Here is a 14,172-nt window from a genome sequence, read left to right as displayed (position 1 = left end):
ATTTTTATTTTACAATAAGCACCATGGTGGTAACGTGGAAAGTGGCCTAGAGGAGGCCAAGAATGGCAGCAGGTCCAGGTGAAAGCCAGCACCAATGACCAGTCATGTGAATGAATACCTTGTAGGTCATCCAGCCTTAATCGATCTAATTATTATCATTTTAGATATGCTTGACTATTCAGAATTTTAAAATAATCTATGGGAATAAAACAAAATTTAAAAAAATTTGCAAGTTCAGAAAAATGGCTAAACGCAATGTAAGTTGTTGCAAAACGTACTAAGCAAGAATAAATAAAATTTAATTGAAAATAATCTAAATGACCATCATAGGACAAAATAAAAAACAAAAATAATCAAAAGAAATTGACCTATAAATAATCTAACCAAGATTAATATGAAGAAAACTACAAAATTTTCTTAGAAACCATTTAAAGGACTTTAGTATATAGAGTTGTGTATCACAGACTTAGATAGGAGGACTAATCTTGATAAATGTGAAACTTCCTCTCAACTTAAATCAAAGTTTATTTTATTATAATTTTGGTATTTAATACATTATAAAAGGCATTAAAATGTGTGATTATAGACAAAAGCAATATACTATACTATAAGATAAGAAAGCTAGAATAATTGCGAGTACACGTAAAAGTATAGATAAACTGAAGAATGGAACAGAATAGAAAGCCAGGAAACAGACCCTAGTACAAATATTAGTACATGTTTTAAAACAAATATAAAATCATAAAATACATGTAAAATTGTTTTCTGTTAAAAAAGTCTTTACTTACATATACATCAAAATAAACTGTGCTTGTATTAAAGAGATAAATATGTAAAATTAAGCCTAGGTGAATATTTATTTTATTTAGCACAAAGAATTTTCTGAATAAATGGTATGGCTTTAAAAAGGGAAAAAATAGCTGTTTAACTATAGGAAAAATTTTTAAATTCTGTATATTTTCAAAGACAAACAGTGAAGAAATAGTTATGTTTCAGAGAAAATGTTTAAATGCTTTACATATATATAGTTATAAAGAAAAATTAGTATGACATCATAAAATTTTAAAAATTTGTATGTATTAAAAGGTATAAAATATGAAGCCAAGTGGGAAAGATAGCTATAACAAATGTTCTTATCCTTAACATACAAATAGCTCTAATGAATCACTGAGAGAGAAACTTTTCAATAGAAAAATGAAGTCAAATGATATAAATAGGCAATTTACAAAAGAAAAAAGACAATATTTAGTGAATATGTGAAAGCATGTTCAACCTAACCCACAATTACATAACCTCTTACCAGGTTATTGATAAATACACCAATATCTAGTATGGAAGATCCATCTAAGTGAGTGCTGGCATATTCAAGGGTGATAATCAAAATATTTACAACTAGTAACGCATGGCACTGACCGATCAGACTAGATATCCAAGCAATCAGCTCCATTCTGATTGGAACATAAGCTCTCTGCAAACTTTCTGGTGGATAATATGTCAAAATAGATCATGTTCTTTGACACAGTTTCTCCAAGCATATATTAAATACTTTTGATAAATTTTGTCCTTATGACAAATGAAAATATTGTTTAATTATTGGTTTGATTTGCATTTCTTTGGCTAGTAATATAATTAGCTGTTTCTTTTCTTTCTTTGTATACTGACTGTTCTTGTCCTGTTAATTTTTTTTAATTTTACATGTTTGAACTGCTTGTGTACGAGTAGAAAAAAAGAGATTTAAATAATTTTTTTTCATTTACATCACCATACCAATTACTTTTCATGGTGGAAACTAGTATTTTTTAGAACACAGTGTTCTGAATGGAAAAGTCAAGAATGAAAGAACATACTTTGTGGCATTTTGGCCAAGGACAAATCACTAAATTTAAAAGAACATGTATTACAACAGAAAGAGGTGGATATTGGCCGATGTGTTAGTGTCATGGTTGCGTTTAGCTCTGGAGGCTGGTCTTCTGTGTCTCATGCATTGCTTCACTTTTCCTCTAACCCCTGCCAATATGGGGCCACCCAAGCTCCTGAATGCAGCTCTTTCTGTAGGACCTTAAGTAAATTTCAAATTGCAGGGTAGAAGGTCTTTACTTTGCTTTTAGAGGCATGAATAATCTCTCTGCAGTCTCTTTCACCACACTCAAGTTACCATGTGGAATTCTATCTTGGGTAACTTGGAAATGGTTCTATGCTCATATCATAAAAAGACCCAGACATTTTTTGTGTGTGTGTACTTTGTGAAGGCAGAGAGAAAAATAAGGAAAGGATTCAGGATTTAATCTAGGAATCTCATCCAAGTTGGTTGGGGTTTGGGGTTTCCTGAGTTGTTGTCATGTTTGGGGGAACCTAGCATATGGGTTGGTAATGAGGCATTTTGAGGGCTGCTGATTTGGGAAATGGGTCAAGTTTTCTTGGGTACATGACATCTCATCTGCTTTTACACTCCATTTTGCATTTAAAGGATAAACCTGGTATTGTGGGATTGTTGACATTTAGGTTTATTGGTTCTCATAGAAAAGAATCCAGGAGAAATTTTAGAGCCACATTTTAATCATGAAAAACAGGATAATTATTGTGATTCCTCGAGGAGAATCAACTTTTTGACTGCTTTGTACCCACAAGGTTTTCAATATTTGCCTGATTCCTTATTTGCCAACAACTGATGCTGTAGAGGGCTTTAAAACTGTATCCGTAACAATAAAAGCAGCTATTATGTTATAGGAGAGTTGTCAAAAAGGCATTAGAAGTTGACTTGTTTCCTATGCAGTCTGGGGGCAGTTATACATCTTCTCCAAATCATCTACTCCTATATAAAAGGAAGGTGCGTTACCTATCATATCCAGATCATAGGGCTATGATCAGAATCAAATGAAAGAGCAAATGTTAAAGTACTGGGAAATATAAAATGTTATATGAATGCGAGTTACTATTATCAACTGATAAATACTATGCTATGAATTACAGTGACTTTTATAAATATTTCTTGATGGAATGACCATTTTAACAAAAGTTATGAGAGACACCAAAAGATCACCTGATTCCTATAATTTTTGAGAGGGCAAACTCACATGAAAATATTTATATACTTCAGCTTGTTTGTGTGTGAGCATGTGTGTAAATTATACATTTTCTCTCAGATTATTTTAGCCATTATTTACTTTTATAATAATAAAACACTTTCTTTTCAAGTCTGGTTCCTTAACATTTTTAACTTTTCTTGTGATAACAAAATCACCCATTTAAATTCAGTTAATCTTTGAAATAATTTATATTTTCCTAATGTGAAAAAAATAAAGTTGAAAATAAAATATAGCTATGTATAATCTATATATAGGTTTATGTATAGCTACATTTATATACATGTACAGAAGTTGCATTACCAAATATGGCAGTAAATCTAAATAACTGGTATAAAAAGTAGTCACAAAACATCCATTCTAAACGTCACTGTCTTATTCAGTGTTCCATTTGAAGAGAATTACTTTATGTTCTGGTCTGGCACAGCCTGTTCAGATTTTAAGTGGTTGAAGGATTAGACTAATATTAGGAGAAAATATCCATGTTTCAATTTCTCCATAAACGTGTCACATGGCTTAATACTGGTTTTACAATTCTGTCTCAGTTTGTTTTATTCATGCTTTTCTTTGTAGAATTGTTTCACAATATACTAATACTGAGACATAGAATATGAAATTTCTTCTTTTAGAATCTCAAAATTGGCTTTTGCACAAACTAATTTACCACATGTAACTGAGAAATATAGTGCTTCATATTTTACAGATTGAGAAACCAGTCCACAGACAAGCATTAAATTAAGCTAATAGGAGATTAATGTTACTGATTTTACAAATTTAGAGTTGAGATTATCATAGAATTAAAACAAAAAAAAGCTAATGTACCCAGATGATGCCGAAATAGTCAGATGGTATGGCAACATAGGCCAAAAAAAAAAAAAAAAAACCAATCAATTCAGTAAATAAAGAAGTTTAATAATTTTGATTGTATTTCAGTCAAAAGGGCATATTACAATCCCAAATATTCCTAGTCTTAGTTTCCTAGTGTTTACAACAGCTCTGAATTTCTAAATGTGAGAATTTGCCTTATAGATAAAAAGGATAATTAACTATTTCCTTAAATCTTCACGTGATAATTAAACTGCTTCTTCCATTTGGAATACCCTTCCTTTCCCACAACTTCAAGTTGAAAATTGGTTCACCTTTCAAGCCCCATCTTAAATGCCACACAATCCCCTAATATGATAATATGTTATTATCTTTGAAATCTCCCTCTTCATAGCCCACAACATGTACCTTCATCGTAACAATTATATATTGCTTTTACTATTACTCCTCCTTCTATCCTAAGTTCTTGTTGGCAAAGGGTATTTACCACTTCTGTGTCCTTCAAACGGCATCAGACCGATGTTGCACATATTGTTTGGTACATTAACTCATACTGAAATACAAAAACTTTATATCTCATAGATTTCCCCTAAGCTCCAGATTTATATTCAGATGTGCATCATTTGGTTCGTGAGGTTAAGAAAGAGGAAGGGACAAAACCAAAAAGTACATTTGCAGCTAGGTCCAGCCCTGTAAAAAGCTTTTTCAAATTCCAGTATCTTCATCTTACATTCACTGGTCACATCAATCTGCAACTGAGGTTGGGAAATTTATATTTCTAATCAGATACATTGTTGACCTTGACAGTATAAGGAGAATGGAGAGTGGATTTTGAGTAAGCAATTAGCAGACTCTAATAGAAAAACAAAACAGAACAAACAGAAAACAAACAAAAGAACCTACAGGGAACCTACTTATATTGTCTAAGGTTGATTCTAGCTCAACATGTCTCAAGTCCAGCTTCCTCTCCTCCTATACCCAATCCTTTTGCTGTGGTTCCACCTCCATAGATAGTACCATCCTGTCAGTCACCCAAACCAGATATACTAGAAGCATTTCAGATTCGAATCCTTCATGTAAACTCTAAGTTAGTACATCTAATGCTTTAGTTTCTTTACTATCTTCATATTTGTCCCTACTCACAATTCCCATCTGCCAGTATCCTAAAGAGATTTCTTGATATTTAGATAGTAGTCACTTTTTTATTGCCTTCTTAGCTATTATATCCACATCATTTCCCCCCACCCCTGACCCACCCTCCACCCAACCCCCTGGCCATTCCTTCTCTGTAGCTCTTTGTTTTCATTTGGATTCTAGAGTATCTTGATTTTAAAGATGAGGCAAATGTCAGGATAAGCCAATCAACATCTTTCATCCTCCTGAATGCAGAGACTGGTTCAGAAACATACAAACTTAGCTAGTATAAACACTGCAAACCTATGGACTTTTTCTATGAATGCTGAAACAATATTCTTTCTTATTTGATGTTAATACAGAAGCATACAGAACTGACAAATGAAGGAAGCCATTTGGGGATCATAAGGCATACTTGCTTGTGATCAAGGCTGCACCAAGTGTAGAATGAAGAGAAAGAACAAAGCCAGGTTCTTGGTGCCATTGTTGGACATGAACTAAAACCTCTACCTCTGTCTTTCAATCTTTTAAGAATCAAAAATATTAAATTCCATTTATTGAATAACCTAGTTTGAACTGGGTTTTGTTTCTTGCAACCAAAACCTTTCTATTGATTCATTCTGGTAATTTCTTGTTTAATTGGAAGAGAAAGTAATATATTCTGAATATGGTTATCTATTTGATGATTTTGAAAACAAAGGACAGATTTTGAAATAATTGTTTTACTGGAACGTTAAAAATACGGATAGTATATTATAGTGGTCTACTTATCAAGGGACTGCTTCATAAGAAAGATGACCATTATTCTTGGTTGACCTATGATAGTACCCAGTTTATGCCTTTATGCCTCCTGAAACATCACAGTTGTAGCTCCCCATTTCATAATTGAGTATCTCAGTTTAGATAATAAATTATATGATCATTGTACTAATAAGGCTTACGTAATTGTTTAGTTTGAGTACTAATTACCAAACACATAACAATAATCATCTCTGGGTGTCCAGATTGAAAAGATTGAAAAGATATTTTCCTAAAGAAGTAGATATGAACCTCTGAGCAGTGTTTCTAGCTGCCTGAACTACCTCAATATGCAGCAATCTCCACAGCTAGGTGACCACCTCAGTAACATGGAGGAGGAACACGTATGATTTGAAAATATCACCACACTCAGTAAAGTAGTTCAGTGAGTTAGAAATCATTTGCCATCTTCCTGCCAATAGACATCAATATAGTGGTTTTTAAACATTCTAAGGTTTGTTTATTTTATGCCTTAGAATCTTAGCTTCTGATGTGATATTGGGTTGTATCTAAATATTTAGAGTAAGATGCCCATCAACACGCTTTTTTTCTTTTTACCAACTCTCTATAAAATCCAAAAAAAAAAAAAAAAGAAAAGAAAAAAAAACCTGGAATGAAATTTGGAAACCATAGTTTATATTAAAATATATTTTTTAATTATTTTGCCAAATTAAAGAATCCATGTGGTCTAGTTGATAAAACACTGGACTAAACATTAGAAGACACAGGTTTAGAAACATTTCCTATCTGTTCATTGCCATATCCCCACTGTTTAGAAGAGTGACAATAACATAGAACAATGACTGTTTGTTAACTGAATGAATGGTGCCAGTGAGCATGATTTATAATACCTTAATCCAAAGCTGTATAGCCTCTCTAGTTTTAGTTTCCCCATTTGCAAAATGCCCGCTCCATCTACCTCACAAATTTTTTTGGAAGATCAAATGAGCTAATTGTATGAAAAGCTAGCAAAGGTATAAAATTATATATAAATGCAAAGTTCAATTGTATACAAAAAATATAAATGTTACAAAATCTTTTATCTTCTATCCAAGGAATAAATACATTTAAATTTGAATTATCTTACACTGCTATGTTGCTTCCATATATATTATAACTATTCCTTTTTTCTTCCAATTTTAAAGAACATTGAAACAAATCCAATAATTCATTAGAAAAATTAATTTATGGAAAAATTCCAATAATACATTGAAAAACTCAGAATCATTATCATAACGAATTAAAATACTATGAATTCTCAAATGTGACAATAATTAGCAGAGTTTTGTTTTTCTTAGGTATTAGAAACAGAAAATATTGCTTTATTACTAGCTCAAGTATTTAATAAGATGTTAGCAAGAGAGCTTATAAATTCTTCTAGAAAATATACTTCAATGTACAGGAAGCACAAACGTATTTACATACAAACAATATCCTTTCTACTTATGTTTTCAGATCGAAACCAAGCACAGGATTTCTAGTGGTAGAATATTTCACAGAGAATTCTCTTTCTGGGGCCCTAAGTTTAAAAAGAAAAAAAATCCAAACAAAAATAATTAATATATTTATAGAACTAGAATATATGTTACATTGAATAAAAAAATTATCGCTGTCAGTCCCGCCTAATTACCTAATTTCACCAGCCTCAAATACAAACGCCAGCATCACACATAGCGATTTACTTGTGGTTATTTTTTACTCTATCCTTAATCCATACTCTTGACCCATGTTTGAATCTTATGCTAGCAAACATCCTAGAGGAATTGGTTTAGCAACAGGCAAAGAATTTCTCTAGAACATCTAGGTCCCAGTCAAAGCAATATAAATAGTTGGGCATTTTCCTTAGGCTTGGCGAACAAACAATCCATAGGATTAAGCTGGGGAGCGGGTGTCAAGTACCTGGGACACATGTGGATTTGAGTGACTCAAAAAGCTAGAACGAAGAGTCCTTGAGGGAATGAAGCATCTAGAGAAGGGTTGGGGACAAGATGTCTCTGCTGTATCGAATATCCCCAGGCCTTGGTCATTTTATAAAAGAGAGAAAGGGGAAATAAAATAAGATGTAAAGTAAAAGAGGTTTAGTGATTGCCAAGGCTTGAATAGAAGCCGAGATAAACCACCTGGTTGTAGAAAAATTTGTCATGATGGAAATATAAAGATTTTTTTTTATTAAATGCTTAAGCTGAGGACTGGACTAGAAACCAACAACTAAATAATTAGAATTTTTATTGGTTTTTGTTAATTTGGTCCAATGATCAATGTGTATAGTTTTGATAAAAATAATTTCACTTTGCCTAACATGGGAATAATTTATCTCATGTGCCATTGCAATGGTAGACAGTATTGAAGCTTCATAGGAATCCTCCAAATCTAAGAATGGCTTTGTTCAGTTACTGGATAGATTTTAAATTAAGAGGACTAGAGGCTAGACTGAGGCTGAATCCCACATATTGGGCCTGGAGCCTGGGTTGTGGTTTAAATTTCCAGGGGGATCATCAATACCACTTTCTATAGCTGGAGAGACCACAGTTCAACACCAGGAATACCACCTACAGAAGAATCTGTGGCTTCACACAGTGAGGTTATGTAGCAAGAAAGAGAGAATAATAACTAACCTACCTAGGAGAAATGGGATGGGAGATGGACTGTGGTGCCCAATGAAAAGTGTAGCTGGACAGGTCTTTGAGAACCTGGAGGAAGAATGGGGCAAGCAGTGTGGATAGCAGGAAATATTGAAATTAGAAATGAATATGGAATTAGAGTATTTCTAATTTTAGTATTTACTAGGGTGGTTGACTATTTCATGTTGGCTTTGTGGTCATTACATGTGTAGACTGGTAAAACAAGTGAGCTCTGTGGGACTCTGGTTATTTTATTAGTCAAGAAAATGTATTTTATGAACAAAGAATAGTTCCCATATTATTTAAATTTAAAATATAATTGTTAGGTGCCAATATAGGAATTCTGTGGATCTTTACTAGACTAGCTTCTACATCAAGTTTGACAATGTTTTATAGGATCAGAGATTTTCTGGTGTTTTATTTATAAATACCAGATTTTGGATATAAATATCTATTGAAGATTGTGTATGAATATTGAAGTGGAAAAAGTAGAATTCTTAGTTTAGGGAAAGGAATAAGCACTTTCTCAATAAAATGAGATAATCAAAAGCAGAAAAACTTTAAAGCCTTACTAGAATGGAAATAATATCATGCAAGAGAAACTGTTTATTTGGTGAGCATATAAAATTTCAAGTAGAAATATGCTAACTATAATCTTTCCATATCCATTTTAATCTTTTTGGTGTGTGCAAATGGTCACTAGATGATTTCTGGCCAAATAAAAATAGTAGGTTTGTTTCACATTAGATTTTTCTTTAAAGAATATATCTGAAGCAGGGTAAATATATCTTATTTTAAATAGCTCCTAATATTAAACTCTGTAGTAATATAGCTTTTTTTCTAAGTAAATTTTATTATATTCTTCAGACTCTGACATGCACATATAATCCAGTCACTCCCACTGTATAAAATCTATGTAATGTTTTGAGTCAGTAGTTAGCAGAGTAATGGAAATGCCGTTGTTGCCAGGCATACGTTAGCTCTCTAATCACATACTACCAGGTTACACGAAGTGCTATTTACAGGTCTTAAAATCCACAAGGAAATTCTGATTTAAGAGTAACTGCAGTATTTACTGCCTATCAGGTAGCATCACTCCGGTTAGCACATTCGCTGTGGTAAACGGGATCTGAAAAGGGCAGCGACCTGGGCTTGGAGTCAAAGACAGCAGCGAAGACGACCCAGGCATCCAGCGTCAATTGCTGACCAGCTGTCTGAACTGGGCTAGCTGTTTTACCTCCTGGTCTTATTTTCTTAATCTGTAGTGGGGATTATAACGTGTTTCTTGAATAATTATCGTAAACCTTTAAGTAAAATAAACTCTCTAGGACATATAGGCTACTGAATAAATATTATTTCCTTACACATTTTCTATGCTGTTAGCTATGTATATAAAAAAAGGAAATAAAATTATGTTCTCTTGGTTAAACCTAGCTGCAGAAAAAAGGACTTAAAGTCAATAAACCATACGACAAGGCTGCTAGAAGTGCCACACCTAAATACTGTGAAAGCAGTGTTAGCATTAGTTTTTCATCATTTTTCAGATCAGTACATTTATTTCAAATTACAATAGAAATATAAGCAAAATAATAAATATTCATTAACAGGTATAAAAAAATATCACAACTATCCATCCTCTTAGAATTACTGTGTGACTTTAACTCAGTTGTTTAAAATGTGGTGTGGAGGAAGTCGAGGCTGATTGCTAGAACTCATATGACCTTTGTCCCTTAATAGGTCCTGAGTTTAAAACATTAAACTTGGCCTGTACAGCAGAGAAATGTTTTAGGGGAGAATCTTTTAATTAATTGAGGTCTTTTTTATTCCAACATTTTGTAACCACCTTTGGTTTAGGAATTCTTTACAAATATTGCCTAAGATAGGGATTTTTGTATGTGTCAAAGCTATAGAGTATGAATTTATATTAGAATATATGAAAATATTTATGTCTATCAATATAGATGTTAACTACATATTTACCTCTATTAACTGACTAAGATAATGGTAGAGATGGATTTTAACGAAATATATTAAGCATTATTTGGGGGTCTAAGAGAGTCAGAGAAAATGGGTGGAATTCAATATTCCATATTCTATCAACTTACATGTTGAATTACACCAAATGAAGAGATGTAAGCCATCTCAAGGCAGAGCTGTCTCTTTTCCAAGAAACATGTCCACCAATCTTTCTCGGAGCCTAGGAAAATAATTTGCATTTGAACAATCATATGTGTAGGACTTCATTCTTCCACCCTGAAAAACAATATAAGCACGAGATTAAAGTTAAAAAATCCATTCTGACCCACTTCCTATCTCCTTCTCTGTGTTCTCTAGGTAAATGATGCTGGGGTAGAAATAAATATTCTTTTAAGTAACTCAGGCACCGTGCCTTTTCCCTTGGGTTCCAGACATCCTTGTAAGAGCTTTAAGTTCTATCTCATCTGATATATCATATCACATAGCCTTAGACGAGGTACATCTTTTACCATGCCCATTTTATAGATGAAGAAATTGAAGCCTAAGGTTAAGTGATTTAGCGAAGTCCATACAGCCAATAAATGGTGATACTGGAATTTGAACCCAGGTTCTCTGATTACAGGGCTATGCTTTTAACCACTAAGTAAATGATGAAGTATCCTAATTAGAGCTTTTCTATTAAACAACAACAACAACAGCAACTGAAAACGAAACAGAAAACAAAACAATAGTGGATACCATAGCTCTCAAATTTGTGGCCTTAATCTTCAGGTACACCAGATGGAAAGATGATTCAGTGATCTCTTTAAGAAAGTTCAATTCAATTTATGTAACTGTTCATGATTCGATTCTTATATTTGGCAGAATACTGGCTTCCCAAACATAGCCAATTTCTAATTCTTGGAACCTGTGTCTATGTTAGACTATATGACAAAGGGAAATAAAGGTTGCAGATGAAATTAGTGCTGCTAATCAGCTGACATTAAGATAGGGAGATTATTTTGGATTATCCATGTGGGCCCAAAGTAATCACAAGAGTCCTATAAAGTGGAGGAGGAAGGCAGAAGAGGTCAGATTGGTGCGTTGTTAGAAAAGCTTCACCTTCTGTTGCTGACTTTAAAGATGAAAGAAGGTGATCACAAGCCAAGGAATGCAGTGGCCTCTGAAAACTAGAAAAGAAAAGAAACAGAATTTTCCTTCAGCCAACAAAAGGATTGCACCCCCACTAATACCTTGATTTTAGCTCAGTGAGACCCATTTCAAACTTCTGACCACTGGACCTATAAGGAAATAGTTTTGTTGTTTTAAGCCACTAAAATTACAATCTGTTACACCAGCAATTAAAACTAATGCAATTTTAAAGACAAACAAACAAATTCCTAAAATATTTTCAATAATGGGATTTGCCTAAAATAATTTACTCAGTGGATAAGGGAATTCTTTCAGAGACTCCATGCAAACTCCAATGTTAGGGTGTCTTATCTTATCCTTGACCTCACAGCTCTCTCCTGAAACTTACACACTTTATAATCAAACAGAAAGTACATGTTTGGATTGATTACATGTGATCTCATTTAATCTTTATCGAATCTTCATCTTTTCTCTATATTAATTAGCAATAGTACAGAGGGTCTTTCTTACCAACAGGCCTCCTCAAGCCAAGATTCGTTCTCTTGAGAATAACGATTAATTGAATATAATAATTAGGGGAAATTGACCATCCTTACTGATGACATTATTTCATAGGAAATTTATCATATGTATCATGTCCATCATCATTCCACTAAAAGCTATGAATCAATACATTATAGCTGAGCTATTTATACTAAAAACAAAGGTTATAATCAATTTATGGTCTTAAGTCTATACACATGAGTAGAATCTAAAAATTTCATCAAATTATTATTGCAAATATCAATGATTCATTCCAGCCACAGAAACATAATAATAAAGTATTTCACAGATTTATCTTATTTAAATCACAATATTATAATGGTATATAAAAGGAGTCAGCAAAATACTGCTCATGGAATCAAATCTGGCATACCATCTGATGTTGAAAATAAAATTATATTGGAACACAGCTACATTTGTTTGTTTACATATTCTCTATAGCTCCTTTCATATAACAATAGCTGAGTTAAGTCATTGTGGTAGAGATTATATCTCACAAAACCTCAAATATTTATAATCTGGCCCTTTATGGAAAACATTTCAGACTCTTGAAATACAGACATAACAATCTTACAGATATCATCTTATTTTTAACCTTAAAAAATTAGTTATAATTTAGGTTATGAACGAAGCTAATTTCTCCAACTTCCCATGTTAAAACTCACTTAAATATTCACAAGTATCAAAAAATTAGAAATGCAATATATTGACCAATGGCTTGTCAATTTTTATGAGAAGTCAACCGGACTGTAGAATTAATATGCTGGAGAAATGATCTTTGGTTGGATTATGCTTAAATCTCTGGTATAGAAAAAAAAAATGACTGCTAAAGAAGGAAGCAGAAGTAGGTTTTTTCACCCCCACCTCTCCAAAAAAACCCATTGTCATCTGTATGTCTCTAGATAAAACTGTTTTGAACATATATGTCAACTAACAAAAAGATGAATGTGAATAAGAAATTCAAGGAAGTAAAAGCGTCATTGAAATTGGATGATAGCACTGTTAATACACTGAAAATACAAAAATAAATTTACAATATACTTAATGAAATAATAATTCAGTGATAATAATCAGGTCTCAGTTTGAAATTAGAAAGTAGAGAGATGGGGAAAGTAATAGAATGTTGAATAGTATTGATATACAAGTGGTAGTCAAATTTATACTCATTGTGATAATTAGAAAAATATGAATTAAAACGTGTTTCTCAAAAACTTTAACATTATTATTATAAAATTTAAAACATTATGTACATATTATTATCATTAGAGATGATTAAAGTAGTTAAATCATAGTTAATATAGCAAAAATAAGACAGTAAAAAATGAATTTTAAAATTCAGACTGCCTTAAAAATGTACTAGGCATTTGTTATAACTGTAAGGCCCTAATATAGTTTAATAAATGGAGACAAAGATTTCTTATATAAAAATATATAGGACAAAAAAATTAGCATACAGAAAATAAAAAGATTCCTAAATCCAAAATGTAGCTATTTGAGAAAAAAAACTACCATTGAGACAGAAAAACTAATGGAAGGTATAATAAAATTAGGGAAAATAGAAAATAAGGAAGAAAAAACCCACAAAATTTGAAAGAGAATGTGGAGCAGTTAGAGATTTGTCAAGTTTAAGGAAAACCATGTAATAATTTTTTCTCATTACTTTAAAGAAATGTGTGAAATATACAGATTTACTATAAATTAAAAATACTAAAAATGAGTCAAATATATCAAAATGAGAAAAAAAGGATGTAGCAGATAGACAAGTAATCATGCAAATAATTGAAGTTTTCAAAGAATTGTGTATAAAAATAACTTCAGGTCTGTTATAGGGTATTCTTTCACATTTAAATATAATATAAACTCTCCCAAAGGAATAAAAACAATGTGCAACCACTAACCTATTTTCTTGAATCAACATTGCTTTGATACTAAAATAATAGTATCATATTTGATACTATTTGACAATAGCACGAAAAAGAGAAAATTATAGAGGAAATATACTTGTGTGATACAATTCTAGATAAATACTTAATTAGCAAATTTCTATAGTTCTTAGAGCT

The sequence above is a fragment of the Pteropus medius genome, unplaced genomic scaffold (genome assembly GCF_902729225.1).
Source record: "Pteropus medius unplaced genomic scaffold, Ma_sr-lr_union100, whole genome shotgun sequence".
NCBI lineage: Eukaryota > Metazoa > Chordata > Mammalia > Chiroptera > Pteropodidae > Pteropus > Pteropus medius.
This window is presented reverse-complemented; position numbering follows the sequence as displayed.